The sequence below is a fragment of the Coloeus monedula genome, assembly GCF_965178545.1.
Source record: "Coloeus monedula genome assembly, chromosome: 20".
NCBI classification, from domain to species: domain Eukaryota; kingdom Metazoa; phylum Chordata; class Aves; order Passeriformes; family Corvidae; genus Coloeus; species Coloeus monedula.
In genome coordinates this window covers 1,373,734-1,396,239 of record NC_138800.1, presented here as the reverse complement: position 1 = coordinate 1,396,239, position 22,506 = coordinate 1,373,734, and positions in this window count along the sequence as shown.

Sequence of the window (22,506 nt, the reverse complement as noted above, 5' to 3'; positions counted from 1 at the left end):
AGGGGGAAGAAACGTGGTCTTGATTATCCAGACGATGATCCTTGTCCTCCCAGGTGCTGAGCAAACTCCTGCTGATGGTCCTTAATTCCCAATTAAGCCAATGAGTCCTCACTCCCAGAGTCCCAGAAAGCATCAGGGCATTTCAGTCCCTTTGAATTCAATCCAGTTTAAGTGCTCCACGCCTTTGAAGATCCATGTGTCAAGTCTTCTTGTACTGGTGATGCTCAGAGGAATATGCCTGAAAGGTACAGTAAGAGATGAAACAAGATTTTTAATGCTTTTAAACTTCTTTAGGTGCATTCACTGCTTTTCAGAAGTTTGATACAGGGATGTTAGCTTGCAGGTATAGACAATTTGATCTTTTTTGAAGGGTTTTCCATTCAGGACATTTGTTTTAAATCTTTGATTCTGAATTCACTAGTGTTTAGGAAATGAGTTTCATTTAAAGACCATGCCGGACACCATCTGTGGGAATGAAATGAGTCATAAGGGTATTAATTCTGTAGGTTGTGTGAGATTTTGATCATAGAAAACCCTCTGTGTACTTACAGCACCCAGGATTTTGCTTTAGGTTTTAAAGTCCCACCTTCCCAAATTCCAACTAATTTTCCACTTAACAGCTTCCTATCACCAGCTAAGATACCAACTACAGTGTATAGGAAAGGAATCTTTGAAAACAGTCCTAACATTTGTTTCACAACACATTGTTCATATTACGCCATGCTCCATCCCTTCTTTTTTAACTTCTGTATTTTGTTCTTTGGTTTTCCTTACTAAGGCCTAGCTCTAGCTTAGTTTTCTGCTTTTCATACTTTACCACTGCTCTCTTTGCCAGTCCTGTCCTCTTTCATGGCCTATGACAGCTAAATCTATTATAGGTAGCAATAAACACTGCAGATTTTTTTTCCCCCAAAAGTCATAGACATCTTACATTGTTCCTTTTTACCTTTGCTTGTAGGAGCTCATGAAAACTGTAGTCCATGCTGGACTGGAAGATAGGCAGATGGAGGTTGGGGAGGATTTTACTGCAAGTATTTTCATTTGCTGTGGCTGTGCCTCGCTGAGGAGATGTTTAGTGTGGTTCTTGTTGATCTGAACTCTAATTAGTGCTTCACACGTGCAGGTGACTCTGCTGAAAGGCACTGGGGCATGCACCAAGGTAACAGAGCAGTGGTGTTGCACTTACAGGAGCTCCTTGGCTTGCTGGTTTGTTTCTGGCAAGGAAGAAGAGTGAGCTGTGGTTCAGAGACCAAAGACTGCAATTACACAGGATTTTGTTATTCCCATGGTGGCTTGGTTAAGTCCCACCTGGATAAACCAACTTCCTTCTTTGGACTCCACCTGTCAGCTTTGGGGTATACCCATGCTTATCTTCAGAAGGTGCTTTGGAGCAGGGTCCCAGCTTAAATGGTCTGAATTGCCTTTGGAGTGTGACTGTGCCTTAACTCTGGATGGAGGATGGCCTCAAACTTAGCTGGTTGAGAAGTGCATGCAAACAAGCGGTGGGACTGCCTCCTGCCCTGCTGATGTCCCTGTCCCACCAGATCCTTCCTGCACATGTAAAAACCCAATCCTGGCCGTTCCTTATATGAAGCTCTTTGGGACACAGTCTGTCTCTTACTCTGTGATCGCACCATGCTTGGTGCCCTGACTGGGGCAACTGAGCACTGCCCAGTGCCGCTATAATGCAAAAAAATCCTTTAGTCGTACTAAAACTGAAGGCTTCAGCGAATTAGCCATGGAAACCTGTATAACAAACTCCACATTTTTGCTAGCCTAGGAGAACCAGGGCTGCAGGTGAGGACAGACCGTTCTCCCTGTGCCTTGTCTCCAGCTGGAGGGGCTTGGACTGCTTGTGCCTGTGGGCAAGGTGGAAGTTCCCAGCTGGCAGCTGTTGGGGTCACACCCCTTTCTTTTTCCATTGGTATCTTGCAACTGAAATGGTGTTAACACAAAGGTATTTCCTGGTCATGAAATATATCCCCCTCCTCGTTTGTGCACTGTGAGGCTGCATACAGAAACACAGGTATTTATAGACATCAAAATGCACACGTGCTGTCAGGTACAATACCAGGGATGAAGCTCCATCCAGCCAGGAGCAGAGTATGAAATCCTGGTGCCACCCGACAATCTCACACATCTATTTTGCTGCCATCTGATGTTTCCTCTGCTGGTTTGGTAATACAGACTTCACTATAGCATTATCCCCATTTTATAAATGGGAAGAGGGCTGCTGGGAACACAAAGCACGGCCTCACCAGGGTAATACCAGGCACCTACTGCCTGAGTGGTCTCAGGAGTCACCCAGGGCAGCTGGGTTATTGCCTGAGTCACTGCAGAACAGAAAAAAGCCTGAATCAGGTAAATTGCAGAGTCAGGGGTGGTAGGAGATGGGGAATTTCTGGATTGCTCTTTTGGTTTTAGAATACTTTAAACCCTCCGTATTAACAACTTGTGGCATCTCAGACTGCTGAACTTATCTGTGAAAGAATGGGTTTTACCTATTGATTGATAAGTACCTCAAGTATTGACCCAAGCTGATAAGGCCTGTGGTCATTCTGGGTACTAAGGGCAGATTTGCTGTATTTTACCACCTAATGTGGCTTGTTTGATCATGCTATTGCTCAGTACTGAAACTCTGAGTACAGCATTTTCTTCGTTGAATTTATATGTTTCTCTACTGAAAAACTTGCATTTAGGCCTAGGAATCAAGCCATCCACCCTTGGTACAATCATCTTTGCTTCAAGACAAGAAAATAATTAAGCGAGAATTGAATCAGCTCATTGCATAAAGATGTTACGTATCAAATACGCAATATGTTTATGAAATGTATCTTTTGGTTTGCATCTTCAAAGCCCTTTAATAGTTTCCATTGAATCAGTGTTGTTGTGGGAGTTTGTTTTATGCAGCAGAAATTCCATTACCATCAAAAGCTTGGATTTTTTTTTTTTTCTTTTACAGACAACTAAAAATGCAAGTGTAAACTTCTAAGGATTTTCAGTAGTCCCTATTTTGGGCCCTCAGCATATTCGGAGTAAACATGATGTGTTTGGAGCTCATTTGATTTAAAAAAAAAGGAGGGGGGTATCAAAAAACGTCTAGTTACTGCCCTCCAAAAGGAAAGTTTTGTCTCTGTTAATCCTAGAACAGTGAAGCAGAACTGGATTTATTTTTGCCTGTTAAAAAAAGATGTTGTTCTGCAGCGGTACCACAAGAGGGTGGTTAAAGAGAGCCTGAAACACGTGTAGGCTGTGCTGAAAGACGGGACGGCTCTGCTGTTCTGGGCAAGGTGAATGTAGCTGTAAATTATTTTTATGAGAGTCTGCTCCGAGAGGAGCTCTCCTGTTCCCCTGTGTAAGTGACAAAAATCCCAAAGGTGCAGTGGCAGACGCTGCTCAGGGTGACTAAGGAGTGACCTTACTTGATCACATTTAATACGAGGGACTAGAAGTGGTCCGTACCCAGAGCATTCAGCTCGATAAAGGCAATTGTATTTTGGACAGTTAGGCGTAAATTGCATGGTGCTATAGTCCAGCAACAAAGCACATTGCTTGTGTTGAGGGAATAAAAGATGTTTCTCTATAGCAAATAATAGACACAGAATGAGTTAGTGTATGTCAGCTCAAGGAGTTGGACTCAATGATCCTTGTGGGTCACTTCCAACTCAGGAGATTTTATGATTCTCTTCTATGACCTCCTCAAAGTCTCAGCACATCTATCTGTTTTTCCCATTACCTGGCTTTTGAAAGGAGTATCCAAGGACTAAGCAAGAGAATTTCTTCATTTGGGGATGGGGAAAGAAATTGCTACCAGATTTTCTAAGGACACAGATTAAAATGGTTTATTGAAAATCACCAGAGCTGTCTGCGTCATACCAGCAGAAAGCTTGGCCCTGGTTTTTCCTTTGCTACTCTCGCTGCCTTTGCCATGTGAGTGGAGAGCCAACCCTTCCCTGGTGCTGGTGCTGCTCTCCTGACTCTCCTGAGGGACACATGGCCTGAGGAGCAGCAAAGCATGGCCCACATGGCTCTCGTTGCTGTTCTGGCCAAAGGAGGGGGGCTGATGGAGCCTTCCTCTCCCTCCTCACACCACCCATCCCCACACTGCCCACAGCAAGTACTGGACATTGCTATGTCCACAGGGTCCCAGATGGGGTGTCCAAGAGGAGCCAGTCCCCAGCTGGTGCCAGGGCACTGCAGTGTGAATTCAGGCTGCTCTGAGGAGAACTGAGCTCTGCCTCTTCACAGTGGGAACCTGGGGACCCAGCACTGCTCCCCTGGGCAGCACAGCAGCAGGTTCCATGATAAGAGCAGTTTCCATGATCCAAACAGCAGTGCTGTGGGGTGTAGTGCTGAGGAGATGGGAGCTGGCACCCACACACGCCAGGGAGGACGGGGGCACTGCAGCACCCCAATACTCGGGGGGCTCCTGGTAGCAGCACCTGCCCCCAAGGCAGAGCCTCACAGAAAGAGTGACTGGGCACTGGAAGGGGCTGCCCAGGGAGGTGGTGGGGGAACTGTCACTGGAAGTATTTAAGAAGAGTCTGGATGTGACACTCAGTGCCACGGTATAGGTGACAAGGTGGTGTCAGGTCATAGGATGGACTCAATGATCTCAAAGATCTTTTCCGACCTATTCAATTCTGTGATTCTGTGTTTGTGTGACTGGCAGCCCCGGCAAACACGTCTCATCCACCTCGCAGCGTTATCGCTGGGGCTTGTTGTCAGCGGAGTCATGCTATGATAGTCATTATGGTTTTAAATGACTCATTTCCCACTTAACTGTATTATCGTGGCTTACAGAGCATCTGGAGCTTTGTGGCAGTAAATACATCATTGACTACTACAGCAATGTACTGATCTGTCGCTTTGAAAAATCTCTTTAACAAAATACGGCCAGGGCCGGCAGGTGTTGGTGCCTGTGTGGGCCAGCCCTACTGTCTGGGGCACCTGTCCCATACCAGACCAAACCACAGCTGATGCTGATGTGCTTGCAGGAACTGGTGGAGCGTCTTTAGTGCACTTTGATACTGCCTGAATTTGGCATTTTTGTGGAAGAAAACGAGAGATTCCTGTCAGATGCTCACAAGAGACCCTGCGCTGGTGCTGAGGCAGCCAGGCCTGTGCGGCGCTGGTGTATCAGGGAACAACGTGGGTCTGCCCTGAGCAGTCCGTCCTGACTGGGAGGACCCTTGCTAATATAAGGAAGGACTCTTTATATTATATTATTTTATGGGGTTTTTTTCCCCCTCGGTTCCCGCAGGCACGGCCCGGGATAGAGCTGCAGAGGGCACTGTGGGAGAGGGAAAGCCCGCCCAAGATGGCGCTGCGGCCGCGCGCTCCGGCACTAGAGGGAGATAGCGGGCTGAAAACCCGGCTTTTTGGGGTCGTTTGGGCGGCTTTAACCCTCGCACGGATCCTGCCTGCCAGGGCTCCTCTGCCGGCTCTTCTGCCGGCTCTTCCCGGCGGCAGCCGCTGTCCCCCGGGCGGCCGTGCCTCGAGTTCTCCACAGGTCTCGGCATCTCCCGCTTCCCATGTCAGAGCTGCGCGGTGCTGGGGTGGCAGTCGGGGTGGGAGTCGTTTTGATAAAGGCATCTTGAGAAACACCTTGAGAAACGCAGCAAGTTGAAGTAAAGGATGGGAAAAAACCGCACCGTCTGTAAGTTCATGTGTCGCCTGAGGTGATGGGAAAATTAAGTGGGAAAAGGAGCAAGTGCGACAGACTGGGGTTTACATGCGTTCATTTACTTGTCATAAAATGAGTCATCAAACTCGTTTCTTTCTCTGCCAGCACCTCTGAACGATGGCCCCGGGCTTTGGTCCCTGGTGCCCTCGGCCCTCGGAAGGACAAACGAAACGGCGGCAGAAGAACAGGGGAAGGTCACTATCGTGGGCTGCAGCTCCACATAAATCTGGTTAAAAGTAAGAATTAAAGAACAGAAAAAAGCTTGTTTAGGGAGGGGAAGGAAACCTACAAATCCTCTCCCTCTTTTGGAATTTTTGTCACCCACATTCACCTTGTGGGTGAATGCCTTTTCCTCAATAACCTGTGTAATTTCCCACTTTTAACTTAAAAAGAAAGCAAGATGCTGGGGCATAAGGGAAAACCTGTGAGGATTTATTTCTCCACCTCAGTTGTGTTTCGTTAGAGAGGTTTGAGTTGAATTTTTTTTTTTTTCCTGAACACCATCCTGACACATTCAGACAGTACTCCTGGGCGTGCTGTGACTCTTGGGGATGGTGCTGAGCAGGGCAGGATTCTGATTCTTGTGGGTCCCTTCCTACCCATCAGATTCTGTGAGTGTGTATTAAAGCCTAATGGTTTGCAACCAAAATAATTACTTATATTTGAAGCTTGGGGGTAACTGGTTTTTTGACTCTTTACTGTAGGAGCTGAACTGGATGATCCTGATGGGCCCCTTCCAACTCGGTGTATCCTGCAATTCTGTGACAGGGACTCAGCAGCTGAGGCAGAGTGTGGGGCTGGGTGGGCAGCAGGACAGCAGGAACAGGCAGTGGTCACTCATTTCTGACCCAGGCTGGGCTGTATCCTCCACCTGGGGTGGAAGAAACCAGGACCTGCAGCATTTTTGAACAGAAAATTGTGTGTGCCCCAGCGTTGTGTACATTTACTGTGATGGTGGGACTTGTGAGCACTGGTATCACGGGGATACAGCCAGACTCTGTGGAATTAGACATAAAATTTGTTCTCACTCCAGTTGTGAGGAGGTAAATTAAGTGTGTATTGTTCTGTAGTACGTTTATTCGGATGATTGCATGTTTTAAAATTTGATTTCAAAGCAAAGGACCAGAGGCTTCAGGTTTGATATCTGCTTCTGTCTTAAGAGAAATATTGAGAATCTGTGCTTTTGTTTTTTTTCCTCTGATAAGACTCTCCCCCCGTTTCCTCTTGTTAAAACTTTTCCATCTATTACTAGGAATTCTACATGAGAGGTTTAATCATGATCTTTTTGGTTGTTTCTTTTTTTCCCCTCAGTTACAATTTCTAATGCTCATTAGCAATGTAGTAAGTCTATTCTGGAGATTATTTAGTTTCATCTTGAATTTGGAGGGATTACAATCAAAGTGGGCTTCGGATTTTAAGAATTATCCTGTAATGAATGCAAGAGCTCTATATCACTGCTAATTCTAAACTCCATCAACTTGTTCCCTGTCTCTGTAGCTTTGGCTTAGCAAACTTTGCTCTGAATAGTCCCATGACTACTTGATGAAACAGAGAACAGTCTATTTCTAGTAAATCTCACATAGAGTAGCTGGATCTCTGTCTAACTGATCATTTACATGAGTTTCTATAAAATTCTGACATCTGGACTACTGTGGGATCAAACTGGGCTTTGTTTTTGTGCATGTCCCTTTGACAACCTTCTCCCCAAATGTGCAGGACTGAATTTGCCTGTCACTGAAGGGCTAAACCAGGAATGCCCTTGACTTTCCCTTTCAATATACCTTGCATACAAATGCCTGCAACATTCTGGTGTGTGAGCTCAGCACTTTGCCAAACCTGGGAATCCAACTGAAAAATTAGAAGACAGCTCTGCAATGCTACACTTGGTGATTCATGCTTTTGATTTTCATTTTAAATGTATCCCATCAGGGAAACTTCACACCTAACTCATCAAGATAGCAAAAGACCCTCACAAATATATATTGGTGGGGACAGAGGACAAAATGTGATGATTAAGTTTGAAATTGTAGGGTTTTCTTTTATCTGGAATACTAGATTCGCATTTTGGCTGTATAAAGGAAGATTGCTTTGCTGTTATCTTGTCTTTTTGGCATGAGGCTGTCTTCAGGAAGTTCAGGTGGATTCTTTGGATGGATTTTCTGTTGGCAAGTACAGAGTTAGCACCTGTGTAATATCTGATGTGTAAAAAACCAGTGCCATAACTTTAGCCCAGGGAAGATTTTGTGGGGGGATGTTTATGCTTCAGAGGAAGGGACACAGGATGGAGATGAACAGAAGATCTAAAAGAAAATTAATGGGGATTCAGTTGTAAAATAAAAAGGTTTTCATGTGAATTTTTGAACCTGCAAGTGTTGTAAAGACAGAGGCTGATAGTGTGTGTTGATCTTTTCTTCCTGTAGGTAGCTGGAAACCTGTTGAACGTAGTCATAAACTTTCTCCCTGATGAACATCAGAGAAATCCCAGGAGTTCCTGAATTTGTCACAGGTATGGAAAAGTTTATTAGATATCTTTTGGGAAAAGTTAGGGCAAAATCATCTGTATAGATTGATTCAGTAAAGCTGAACAGGCTGTCTGGCAAGGGCACCATTTTGGGGTTGTGATGCTCTATTTTACCTTTGCAGCTCAGTAAGAGACTCTCAGATTTACATTGTTTTTCCAGTACCAAAATGAGCCTAATTATCCAAATTTCCTCATGTGTATTATCCATTGTGTTATATCTCCATCCTGCAGATCTATGAAAACAGTAAACAAGAAAAGTCACTCTTCTGGGTGGAGAATGATATTCTCCTGATAATTTTTAAAGACTAAGCAGCAAATGTCATTTTGAAATGTTTACCCAAAGTGAAGTAATAGTTTCTATTGCCCCAGCACAGCCACAGTCTGAGGTTGTTTGCCAACAGGGCAAACAGAGAGCTGGGACCGTAGCAGCTTCAGGAAGCAGAGCTCAAGCTCTCTGTGGATCCCAGTTTTCCTGACTGTATTCCAGAGCAAGCCAAGCCTCTCTGGGCTGTTAAGTCAAGAGCTGGGTCTTTGCAGTAACCAGACTTTGAGGTTCCCAAAATGCTGACATGTATCAGTCCAGAGGATCCCAAAGAAGTTTCTGCTGAGAGCATTTTCCTTTGAATTATGACCAAAGGCTCCCTTCTCATATTTTCCCTGAAGGGTGCACAGACCTTGAATTTGAAAGTTCTGCCAGCTTCAGTAGACACAACTTTCCTAAGGCTGCTGGTGCTGTAGAGTTAAACCAAAAGCCCTTCAGGTGATTTATGTGTCTGCTCTGCCTGTGATGTTGTGAAATCCCTGCAGCCTGAGAGTCTATGGGGAACTGGCCCCTGTTGTTGGGAGAGAGTACATTCCAGGAAGCATTTTCATTTTGGTTCATTGCCTTTTTCCAGTGTTTTCCTGGAAAATTTTCATCAGCTCTAATTCTGCCTTGTGTGCTTTGGTGGCAAACACCTCAGGGCCCAGCCTGGCACATGGAATGTGTGCATGTGGCACTCTGCCCTGGTTTGGGCAAAGCCTAAAGGCCACCACAGAGCTCCAGCTCCTCAGAGAGCCCAGTGTGCCTGGCTGAGGGTTGTCTTCCACCACAGGTAGCACATCATATCTAGCTGAAAGGGTTTGGTGCTGTGCTTAGGCTCACAGAGCTGCAGAAATGGGAGGTGAAGGGGAATTGCTGCCTACCACAGCAGGAGGGGGCTTCACCCCAGAGCAGCTGCTGCATGTTGTGCCATGGTGACCTCAGCTGTCCCTGTGGAGCTATTGGATTGTTTAGATTTGCTTGGTTTGGGGTCTGGGTCAGCTGTGCTGGGTTCTGTAATGCAGGAAAAGGTGGCTCACTAACCAGGTAGGGAACAGCCAAGACTGTGCAAAGACAAGGGTACAGCTGTGTCGTAATGGGATGGGCTTTGGTGCCAGAGTTTTTTCAGTGGTTTAAGGGTTGCAGTTTTTTCAGGCAGAAGCACTTTAGGGGGGGATTTGATGGATGCTCAAACCAATAGCTTTCAAGGGAGCTTCTCCCACAGGTGGAAGGTGATGGTAGGGGAGGAAGTGTGCAGGTGTTTGCTCTTAGGCTGCAGTTCAGGCTTGGAGGGAGCGGGGCTGGGGGGTTTGCTTTGTTTCTTCTCCTCCTCCAACCCTCCTAAACCAGGCCAGGGTACAGTTGAATAAATTTAGTATCTCACTGAACCAGGAGAGTAGTTGAAGCCTTGCAGGTACACACTGAGGACAGAGCTTTGTCCATCTTGTGGAGAGTGTTTTTATTCCCAAGAGTCCGGTAGATCATGGGCTTTGCCAGTACCTTGTGTGTGTTGAGCTGATTGTTTAATGGTCAAAGTGGCCCCTGTTTGTTTAGTATCTCTGTGTCTCACAGACTAAAATATTCTTTGGTTGTTTAGTTTGTTTTGGAATTTGGTCATGTCGCTAAGAGCAGTTTATAAATGGGGAACCTAGTCACAGAAACATGAAGTTACCAGAGCTGGTAAAGGAGGAGGGGATGAGCCCTCACCTGTGGTTCCCCCAGGCCATCCTTGTCACCAGCCTGGCTGGCACCACTGCAGTGTTGATATTTTAAGTACCCAGATGACTCAGGAGTTAGGAAGGAGAGGAGGGATGCAGAGTGATGGTCCAGCCCCAGAGCTGGTCACTTCAATCCATGAATGATTTTAGCATTTGAGGAATTCCTTCTAACACTGCAGGTGCTTAGGCTGCTCTTTACAGGAACAAAGACTTATCCCTTCTGGGTTGCACTGTAGCATTTTTGCCTGCCCTAAATTCACTTAATTTTAACCGAGTTGCTCTGTATTTTTTGTGAGAGTACCACATTGCTGTCTCAGCAGTAATAGTGAGGAGTTGAAAGGAGTTAATCGTGCTGTGTAGCTTAATGCCTTATGGTTTATTATTGAGAATAAAGACAAGCGCTCCACTATTTTATCTCTAATGTGCAGTTAACTTAATTCCTAATCCTCTGAAGAGATGGTGTTCTTGCCAGCACTTTGGCTTCTGCCTTGCTTTCAAGCTGCACGTGAAACTTAAAAGCTGAAATGCTCAGTGCAGAGAGAATTTTAATACGTGCATGCATAAATCAGTCTTCATTAGCTTGCCCTTAACCTAGGGAGAGTTTTCCTTTTCCTCTGTGCTTACTTGGAATTATTGCTTAGCAGGCTGCTGTCCTGTTCCTTTTGTGTGCAGTGGCCACTGAGTCGTGGTGCTGTGCAAACATGGCCATGGACTGCTGGGATGGTAGCTCAGTTCTTCTCTTTCAGTGTTGGGGACGGTCTGAAATTCCCCTTCCTCCTCGGCTGCGAGTTCTGTGCTTAGCGTGGCTGCTGCCTCCTCCCCGTTATTTCCACAGTTCCTTGCTCAATCCGACTGCTGGAATATTCACTGAGGACAAGGGGGCTGTGCTAGGAATTAATAAGCTTTTGCAAGCAGCTACAGTGTTACAAGGATGGTTTTATTCCTTGTCAGTGTATTACAGTGCAAAGGTATTTAGCAAACAGTTTAACAAGCAGAATTTTGGCATTCTCCTGTTTTCACTTGTGGAGAAACTTGTCCCTGCTCGCTCTCTGGGATAAGCACTCCAAAAATTCCAAGATGACGTCTGTGCTTAGGTTCAGTTTTCAAACTGTACATAATCACCAAAGCCCATTGTTTTAGAGGATTGTTTTCACTGCCCCTCTCTTTTGGGTACATTTAATTTTAGTCTCTTGCAATCTTTCTGTTGCACCAGCACATTGATCTTGTTCCACTCAGATAATTGGATTAACTCATTTGCTGTATTTATTGTACAGTATTGATTTGATAATACCAATCTTCCATCTCAGTGTAATCTCATATTTTCTCTGGCCTCAAAGCGCCCTGCTAAATGCCTCTCCTGCCCCACCTTTGCACTTGGACTTCATATAAAATCACAGCAGCAATTTAAAGCCCTGAGACTAATCATACTCTTCCCTGCAGGCCTGGTGTGCCTTGCTGCCTTCATAAGCACTGAAGGCTGAGATAAAGGTGTTGGATGATGTTCCCCCATCTCTTAGTAGCTGCTCCATGCTGACAGAAGTGATCTCCCAAAATCTTGTGTTTCTGCAAGTGTTCAGTCACTTGGGTGCTTAGCTTTGGTACCTTTGGGGGAGACTAAATAGCTCAAATATTTGTTTGCCTGTGCTCAGTCCTTAAGTGTTCAAACTTCTGGCAAGAGCTCAACATCCAAGTTCCCTGGTGACCTGTGGAAATCTCCCGGTGTCTAAAGCATATAAATCTTCAGCTTTCATAAAGTCAAGAAATGTTAGCAGTGAGGCAAAGTTTGAATCACTGAAATTAGCAGCAGCTTTTCAGGAATTGTGGCAAGACAGAATCTGTGCAGATCCTCTCTGTAAAGAAAGGATTTTGCTGCTTGACAGGTGAGCAAGTTCAAGTACTTATGGATTGTGCAGAGTTTGAAGCTTCATGTGCATCTTTATTTTGATTCCTGAAAAAGCATGTTTGTTATATAGACTGCATGCTCTGAAAGCCTGGAATTGTGCTCTGGGCTGGTCGGTGAATTTTCAAATGAGCTGAGATTTTCTCCAGCCTAACCTGCCTTTGCTTGTCTTTGGGTGGCCTCATGGTGTGGGAGGCTCCAGCCACCTGCCCCTGGTGAGGTGGGGACAGTGAGCCCAAGGCTGATCCTTCGCAAGGAGCTACCTGGGATCCTGCAGTTCTCCTGTGTCTTCCAAAACAGGACTGCAGTAATGACTTATTTTGGCACAGGGGAAATGGTCTGCCTGTCCCTTTTTGCTGTTGATGTACAGGGCTTGTTCCCACCCAGACTGGCTGTAAAATCCAGAGCAGAGGTTGATGTGCTCACACACAGGGACTGCAGTCTGCAGGTGTAGGCAGCTTCATTTTCTGTCTCACTTTGCAATTGTCACAGGGTTTTAAAGAACATTTTCATTATTCTCTGGCAGTTATGAGACACTTCCATGGTTTGACAGCTTCTATGCCAGATCACTGCTCATCACACAGATGAATTTCTCTTTCACGTTCAGTATCAACATTTCACTTTCGTGAGATGCAGAGCCTCAGCTTAAGCAAGGAGAGGACAACCATCAGAAAGTAACAGGCTGTAGACATGAGGGGTGTGTTGATGCTGTCGCAGGGTTGCCAATAGAAGATGTGATTGTGAGGGACTGAGGGGTTTTTTGTGCTATTTGACATTACGTTGACTGAAATTTTGGTTATTGCCTTTAGAGCTTGGGTGAAAACAGCTATCCTGCTGAGAAGGGTGGGGGAAACACAGCAGAAAAATTGCTAGTTGTACCTGCTCAAACTTAGCCATTCCTTGAGAAAATAAACCTTTTTCACTTCCTTCCCATGTACAGTTTATCTCTGACTGAGGTTTTACTTCTATTTATTAATAAAGAAATAACCTTACACCTCAGAGTAAAGGATTATTACTTACTACTCTAACTTGCTAGTCCCTCTCACTTCTTTGAAGAAACAGTGCAGTAGCTGACAGGAGGTTTTGGGAGGCCCAGCCCTGGGCTGTGGCTGGCTCAGGGACTGCAGACAAAAGTGTGTTCAGTCTGGGGTTCTGTCTCCAAACATCAGTGCAAGGCTCTTGAAATGGGAATAGAAGTTATCTAGGGCAAGACTTAAAAGGAGCAGCTGAGGTCTCTTGTCTTGGTGAGCCTGGATAGGAGAAGGCCGAGGGGGATTTCCTGGCAGGCTGCACCCTCCTCGGGGGTCAGTGGAGGGGAGGTGCTGATCTCACTCTGGTGACCACAGCAGGACATGAGGAAGTGGAGACTGGACACTGGGAAAAGGCTCTTTGCTGAGGGGTGCTTGGTGCCTGGAACAGGTTCCCCAGGGAAGTGCCCATGGCACCAAGCCTGCCAGAGTTCAAGAAGTCATGGAGGACGTGTCTTCATATGGTTTAGATTTTGGTAGTCCTGCAAAGAGCAGGGAGTTGAGTCATCCTTTTGGGTCCCTTCTAACATGAGCGATTCTGTGATTAAGGAACATCCCATTCTTTTGTTTTATGGAGTAAATACTTTGCCAGACAAGCAAGCACCTCAGACCAGCTCAGCTGCCTGCACCCAGTGCAGGTACATTTGGGTGGAAGTGTCAGTCAGGTGGTCCTGAGCTGTGTAGAAACAGCTTGTTACGGCCTGGCAACATTCACATCATGAGACAGAAAGCCTCTGCTAAGCAGGTTGCCATGCAGTGGGTAACTTTGTTTTAAAAAAACCTAAGCTTGTGAATTTGGGTTTGTTTCTCATAGTAGCTTCTCTAGAATTAAGTCCTTCTTGGCAAATACCTGAGAGGCATGGATGTCCTCTGGTACAATTTAGCCCTGTCCAACACAGCGTGACAGGGGACTATTACTTCATCTCAGAGCAGCTAACAAGCAGAGAGTACTTGGCAGTGTTTGATCAGGGCATTGGTGTTAAAGGCAGATTGTTATAAAAATGGGGAAAGTTTTATAGACGTGGAAGTGTCTGCTTGAGCCAAAACAACAGCTACCAGGTGGCTTGTGCTAACCAGGTAAATAGGGCTAAATTATGGTTTCGATGCAGAGCTTGTGGAGGATATCCAGCAATTTAATAAGCTACAGGAGCACAAGAAATTCCTAAGGGCCCAGTCTTGCAATGCACTGTGCAAATGGACTTAATTGAGTTGTAATGAGGCCAGTTACGGGCAACTGTTCCACCTACATGCAGCACATTGCAGGACTAGGTTCAAACTCACGAGTGTAACATATGTTAGAGCAGTGTTTAAAAATTTCAAGTTGACAGAAAGCATCAGAACACCTTCTTTCTGCTTTTAATTCACATTGCCTTGAAATGAACCTCCCTGCAAAGGGACAGCTGAGAGGAGCTGGCTAAACCCAACCTGCACTGGGAACGTTTGGGATGAATCTTCTAAGTTGTTCATGTTATGATCTGGCACAAAGTGATCCTGTTGAGAAATGAGGTATCAGTCTGTAACTAAAAATTACCTGAGAAGGAATTGCCATAGGAAAAGGTTTGAGGGGGGCTTCTGGTCTTCAAAAGCCACGGAGCCAGTGGATTACTGAAAGTGTGGCACACTTGTGTGTTCCTGCTGTAAGCAACTGGTTTTATTAATAAAAAGTAACATGTTCTTACATCCTTAAATATTAATAGCCAAATTTCTAAGTATAGGAGAGAACATTCTGATGAAGATTTAATTTTTTTTTTAATTCCTGACAGCATTTACACACTGACAGTTGAAAAGAACACCAAATCCCTTCAAACGTTTATTTAGAAATAAAATTGGTTATAGGACTGACTAATACTGCTGAGGATTGGGTTCCAATTATGGGACATATCAGAGGGGCTGACAGGCACAATTCCCTGAATGGATCTTGGAGGAAAGATGTGCTGCTGCAGTGATAGCTTGTGCCTTACAATTTTCATCCTAAGATGCTTCCTCTGGAGGTGAGAGAACCATGTCTGACTAAAATGCATGACTTGATTTCATCACATTTGGGGTGGAAGGTAGGCAAAGTTTGAGGTTTCTTTATTAAAAGCAAGTTGAAGTTATTTAAGCTGCATCCCACACATCACATTCGTCTCTCCACACTGTACTTGTCCCATTCTATTGAACTTGCCCTGAGGCTTACATGTAAGTCTCTGCTGAAATATAGTAATTGCTGTCTAACCATGTCTTAAATAGGTAAAAATGATCTATCGATACATAATAAACAGAGATAACAAAATATTTTATTCATGTTTTCTGAAAGTCTCAATTATTTATATTTGGGTATCAATTAGAGTTTGCATTTAAACAGAATTGAGAGTAGTAGCATTCCATTCACTTACTCTAAATTAGATGGCAGTATGTTTCACTTAATATAAATTGTGTGTGATTACTTACAATCAGTTTAAATCAATAAGTTTGTGATGGATTTTTACCCAGTGCTGTGGTTTCTCAGTAATAAATTCCTTGTTTAGTCCAGAAGGCACCGCTTCTTTTGGCAGCTTTCCATGCATTTCAGTAATGAGTATTGGATAGGCACAGTTTCAGCAAATCAGCGTTTAAGAAGGAAAAAAAAAAAGCCCCTGTAGAGGATAAACGCATTAAAAAAATCAATTTACCTCAACTAGTCCCAATTCAAATTAATAGAATACTCAGCTCTGAGAATCTTAGAAGTCTGTTCCTTGTAGCAGAAATTTGCGTATATCCTGGCTTAATAATGTGAAGGCAGGGAATGGGAATGTACGTGGTCTGTGATTCAAGGGTTGGAAGCTTTGTTACAAAATCCTCAGAGGACAGGTGTAGCATATTATGTTGTTTGGCTGAATGGAGTCACAAGCTGGCTTGACTTGTTGCTGAGGTCATGCCTCCCATGTGCAGAAACCATAGTCTCTGCCCAGAAGAACAGACTCCCCTGGACTACAGAAGGATGCCCTGGAGAATTTGCATGGTGGTCACAATGAGCAGTAGAAGATATCCCAGCTTCAAAGCTGTTTGTGGTTGGTTTTTAACAGGAGTAAGGAAAAGAGCCCCAAGAGGTGGTGGCAAGGCAGCAGGCACTTTGGGATGGTGACATCCTTCCTGGATGTTGCTGATCACCTTGAAATACGGCTTGTTGCTGAGATGGGTATGGAGGTTGTTGGTGAGTTCCTTGAAGATGAAGGAAGATGTCAGAGAAGAGATAAGTGAGGGGGGACCTCAGCAGGGAGGGCTCAGGGCAGGGCCCAGGCTCTGCTCCGGGGCCCGGCAGTGGCACCAGAGCACCGGGCAGGGCCTGAGCCCAGCAATTGCCCTGCCCAGGAGGCAGAACTGCTGCCCTGGGCAGGGCCCAGCCCTGAACAGGCTGCCCAGGGAGGGGCTGGAGTCTCCCTCAGCGGGGATATTGCAGAGCCCTCTGGGCACAATCCTGTGCCCTGTGCTCTGCGATGGCCCTGCCTGAGCAGGGAGGTGGCACCAGGGACCCTCTGGGGTCCCTTCCAGCCTGGCCCATGGGGGGATTCTGTAATGTGGGCTCTAGGGATGATGGAGCCCAGTGACAGCCAGCCTGGCTATGGCACTTCATGGGTACAAGGGACAGTCTTCACCCCACTTACTGGTGAACTTCTGACAGAAAATCTCTTAGTCTAAAGCATCTCCTCTACTCAATCTCATGGGGATGGTGGCAGTAATTAACTGAGTCAGTGTGGAGAAATTGGTTTTCATCTTCCTGAATGGAAAACTGCTCCTAGGCCAGGAGGCTGTTCCCCATCTCTCCTGTGAGCTCTGTTCCCCACCTCATTCCTGCTCAGGTGGGAGCATCTGGATGGTTGGGCTCTCTCCCATTTCATGCCTGAGCTCCCGGTTAGAAAAGGCACACACACTGACACAGTGCTGCTTCCTGAGCCTGAGCAGGCTTCACAAAGGAATTCTGAGAAGAAATAAAGCATGAAAATTAATTAGTGAAATCCTGAGCTTCAAAGAGTGCCAGAAAGTCAGGGAATGTCAAGTATTGCATGGGGTGTCAGCAAGGGAGGAGCGTAGGGAAGGATCTGTGAGAAGAGAGCAGTACAGTGTAAAACAAGCCTTTGTTTTGGTGCAAACACAGTAGTTCAGAAATGACTTGCACAAAATCACTGAACTTTGATGCAAGCCTTGGAGTTAAGGGTATGTGCTGTCATTTGCTGGGTGCTCTGTTTTTGTGTACAAATTGTCTGTTTTCGTTCTTTTCTGGGTTGTTTGGGAATCAGGTTGGCAACTGTGGGGCTCCTGCAGCCAGAAGGGTGGTAAAGGGATGTTTAACAGCATGGCTTGCCTTTTGTTGTTTCAGGTTCTGCACATCTGCTGTCATTTTGGTAAGAAATAGCAGCAGTTGGTGGTTATTGCTCTTAAGCAGGACAAAGTGTACTGGGATGGGTGTGGTGGTCCTTCCCCTGCTTTCTCTGTGATGGCACAGAGGTGCTTCAGTCATGTTTGTTAACGCTGACCTGTGACCTCCATGTATATGCTCTGTGTGTGCTGGCTGGACTTGTGCCCCAGGCCTTTCCCTGCTGCTTTTTCAGAAATAACATTATTAGTTCCTAAAGGTGAAAGATTATTTTGTGTCTGGGCTGCCTGAATACTTCAATTTTTAAAGTCATCTCCCCTGGATGCAGGCCTTGCATCAAGGCTGGCACCAGAAGAACTATTCAAGGTGTGCACACAAGTGTGTGATTTTGTGGTTTAAATTTATTTGCTTTAGAAGATCATAGAGTGGTTTGGGTTGGAAGGGACCTTCAGGATCATCAAGTTCCATGTCCCCACAGCGTGACCCAGGTGTCCCCAGTCAGTCCTTCAGACTTGCAGTGTGGGAGTCAGTCACTTCCACTGCAATGGAAACTACTGAGAAATCCTTGCCTGTGAGCCCAGCTGAAAGTGTAATTATAGCACTGGAGAGACAGGGTGCTGTAATTGAACTGTTGCTGATAGGCAGTGAAAAATGACTGTCCTTTGAAGACTGTGCCCATCCTTTTCTCTCTGTCATGGTATCTGTTTTGAGATCAGTTTGTGGTAATCAAACAGTTGGCATTTCTCATCCCTGGAGCCTTTCAGATCTCATCCCTTCAATGTCATCACTTGGACTTCTTGACCTGTGCTTTAAGCCACTCTGAGGTGCTCCAAGGAGACACTTTAGGGAAGAAGTATGTTCACTACAGTCACTAGCTCCCTTTTCTCTGCATGTGGATACCACAGCAATTGCACAATAGCAGGAGCTGCAGATAAGGTGCCCTGTCATTGTGAGTGAAGGCTCTGATGTTCCAGTGCTGGGGCACACAAATTGCAATGGTGCCTCAGGGTCTGTGGTTACCTCCAGCATATTTACCACATCCAAAGCAGGGCAGATGGAAATGGCTTTCTGTGAGGAGTATTGCTCTGGCACAGAGCCATGCACCTTCATCTGATATGTATTACTACTAAAGACCATTTGCCAGTGCATCACAGTCCAACATGCTTTTTAAATTTTTTTTCCTGCTTTTTAGACAAATATTTGGGTGCCTGCAAAGATTTTGCATAACTGCTGGCAAAATCCCTCCCCATAACCACCTACACTCCTGCTGAAGCCTCTGGCTGAGCAATCCTACTGTCTTTAGTAGGAAAGGGTGCTGCAGGCAGTGGCTGAATCCTGGGGTTTGTGGGGTGGTTTGGGGTGGGGTAGGGAAAGACATTCTCAGCAGAAGCAGTTCCTAAACCTTCCCCTCAGGAATGGGAGCTGGTGGTGCAGGATGCTCTGATGGAGCATGGGTTTTCTCTCCCATCTCCCAGTGCAAACTGGTGCAGAGCAGTGTAATTAGCATGTTGCTAATCACTTAAGTCACACACAGCTGGTCCTTCGCACTGTAAAGCTGTGTGAACAGACTTGGTTTTCCCCCAGCCCTTGCATGTGAGGTGTGGGTGGTTGTGGTGTAGGTGTGTTTGAACACCTCGAGGTTTGCCATTTGGTAGTGTGGTTTCTCCCTGCCTGCTAGGGCAGCAGTGCTTTCCTGCAGTCATCTGTATGCTGCTGTGTCACCTCCCAGGTGCTTTTCATCTTTGGGTAGCTGTGCCCTCTGCTTCAGCCTTGCTGAACGTCTTTGCCACTGTTAGAGCTGATTTGTATTCCTATGGATGATGATGATGCAGTTTAATGTTGTGAAATTTTGGAGGGGACTTTGACTTACCTTGGCCTTACCTTGGCCTTACCTTGTGCTCCTGAGCAATTTCTGAGAAGATACTGACTGAATGATGCTGAACCCTGACAGGTAATGAGGCTGCAATCAGAGAAGGCAAAAAATGTTCTCTGCAAAACTCCTTCCCGTTGTGCTCATTTCTCTGAGGAAAAATGTGTGAGTTGATAAAACTGAACAGCAGAAAGTTTTGCTCCCTCTCCTCTCCTTGAGAGAACGGGGAGTGTCAGTCCAAACTCCCCTGGCTTGCTGGGGAGTGGTATGCAGCAGCCTGGTGTCACAGGGAATCCACCCAAATCCTGCTCATCACATCATCTGACCTGAAGTGTTCTTGTAGCTGAAGTTTGTGTGAAGGCAAACTGCCTGCAGAAAGGACTGGGAGCAAATGGAGGTGTTGCTCCACCAGGACCAGGAGGTCCCCACTCACTGCTTTTATTTCTTTTATGTTTTCAAGGAATGGACAGGGAAAGTGAGTGAGAGAGAGGGACACACTCCACTCATAAATAAAACCCTGCTGTAGTTTGGAAACCCAGACAGTTACAGGTGGATTCATTTTCTGCTGGGCTACTGAAGAGTCAGAGAATTAGTTGCAAGTGCATTCAGATTTCCCTCTCTCCAGTGCTAAGCTCTTTCTTCTCTCTCCATGAAGACCTGGAGGCAGTAGCTTCTCAAAATACCTGCTGGTGAACTGAGCCATCTGCTAAAGACAACAAGTTTCTTTCACAATTCTATTTTCCATCTTCATGTACTGTTGTGTCAGACTGTTTTCTGCAAAGAACTTGTGGTTCTTTTGGCAAGAGAGGACCCAACAAATGTGCAGTCATCTTCAACAAAACAGCTTTTTAGAAGCTGAAGACTTTCTATGCATAAAGGGACAGATTCCCAGCCCGCTGCATCCCCACTGCATTCTTAGGTTAAGGGATCAACCATGGACTTCGAGCAGTGTATACTAAAAGGGATTGCGAACATGTTTCTTTTCCTCTCTCTCTCCCTTTTTCCCTTTGACTCCCTGTCGAGGTGATGGTACTAAATTTCTATAGCCAGTAAAGATGTGGCAAAGGACTTTACCAGCATGTAATGACCAATGAACTCATATTGAATGCAGGAGCTTTGGGAAGCTCAGGTGGGAGTTTGTAGGTTATCCACAGACAAAGCTCCTTTTCATAGCAGCAGTGTGCTCAAATAAGATGCTGGGGGTTTGCCACGGCTCTGCTGCTTGACATTTAGCAGCTTGTATCCCATCCCTGCCCCCTGACTTACAGAAAGGGTTGTCTGCATGGTTGCTGCTGCAGCCTGGCTTCATTTCAATTGCAAACGGGGGCTATTAGTATTCCATAGTATTCCACAAATACCCAGTTAGGCACTTGTGTTTCTCAGCAGAAGGGGAACTTTAAACAAGAAGAAACAAGAATGGGCATGAGACTCGGGATAGATGTCTCCAGGAGAGCTCGAGGCTTTGCCCAGAGTGACCAGATTTTGTCACTGACCTGGGCTTACTTCAGAATTGCCCCCCTCTCTTCCCCCCCTCTCCCCCCCCAATATTCTTCCCACACGTTCTTTCCCTTTGTACCAGAGGCAGGCTTTGAACTGGTGTTTTATTCTACGCCTCTTTTCTCTGCTGGGCACAGGGAGGATTCCTCTGCTGCACTCCCAAAAAGCAGAACAGAATGGAGAGCTGTGTCCCGAAGGAGCTGAGGCAGTGCCGGTGGGGACTCTGGGAGTGAGCTGGGTGTGAAGCGGGGGGTACTGGGAGGGATCCCGCTGCTCTCGGGGAGCCTCTGGCTTTGTCCTCCCGTTTTCCCTCCATCCTATCTTTGGCTCCACTTCAGTCATGTCAGATCAGCAGAGATAAAGCTGCAGTACCGAGTCCCTGGACCGCAGCAGGGTTGGGATGGAGCGGCGAACTCTGCCGAGGAGAGGAGCGGTTGGCTCTTGCCGCGGCTGAGTGCAACTGAAGAACATAAAGGATTTGGGATGCACAGCCTGTGATGGCTTTCATCTTGCCAGGGGATGACCCTGCAGTGTCCTTTCTGGGTGCTTTGAAAATTTTCAGCATTAAATGGTGCTCTCCTCTCTCTTCACTTGCCCTCCCGTTCCAGTGAGTGAGGGAATTTTGGATCTCTGGACCCTTAGCATGACAATGCTTTTCATGCAGAAAAGTGGCTTGATTTGGTTTTTTCCCTTTCTGTTTTCTTCTGGTAGTTGATTTGAGCTGGTTCCAACCTAACTGTACCAAAGCCCTTCTCTCTGTCCTGAAGGGCTGAAGGCAGAACCACTACTTTCGCATTTAAATTTTAAAATTACCTTTCAAATCTTACCTTTTCATTTCTTTTTGTGAAGTCTTCTCTGGCCTTTTAAGGGATGAGCAAACACAGTTTCAGTAGTGCAGGGTGGGTAAAAGGCTAGAAATCGCTCCCTGCCATCTCGACACAGAATTTACATAATCCCAAATTGTGGCATTGCGGGTAACTTTTGACCTCTAACTACATGGAGCTGTAGAGTTGGTTCCGTGTCCAGGGAGTGTCGGTGGCTCAGACTGGGGGATGTGGTTTGCTTGTTCACTCTTCGTGGTTTGTTTTATTTTTGGGAGCTGTACTTGGGCAAAAGAGAGCAAGGTACCACTCTGTGTCCGTTCATCCCTGGAGTGATCTGAGCCATGGGGCTGATTCCTGCCTAGAGAGCTCAGCTGGGAGAGATGGAGGTACAGGGCAGCCCCCCCTGAGCAGCAACAGTGAGGGGAATGGGGAGCAGCTCTGCAGCCCAGCCCCAGAGTGGGGAGCACTGATCCCCAGAGAGGCTGAGAGGGGGATAAAGAGAGAGCTGGTTTATCCCTGCCTCCCTCCCTGCATGTTCACCTGGGAATGGCAGGACTTGTCTCAGACCCGTTTCTTTGGATCGGGCACACCTGCTGCGTTTATGTTTTTGCTGTTGCAGCATTTAATCTGCTTTGGTTTGTTTTCTCCTGAGCCAGCTCTGGAGGTTCAGTGTGCTCCTGGTATTTTTGCTGTGCTCGCTTGAAAGGGAAGGTGCAGGCAGCTCCATCTCCCAGCTCTCACTGACGCAGGATCTGTCACATAAATCCAAGCATCAAAATGTGTTTGCTGTGGAGGCAGGCCTGCTTTTTGATTATCCACCTTATTACC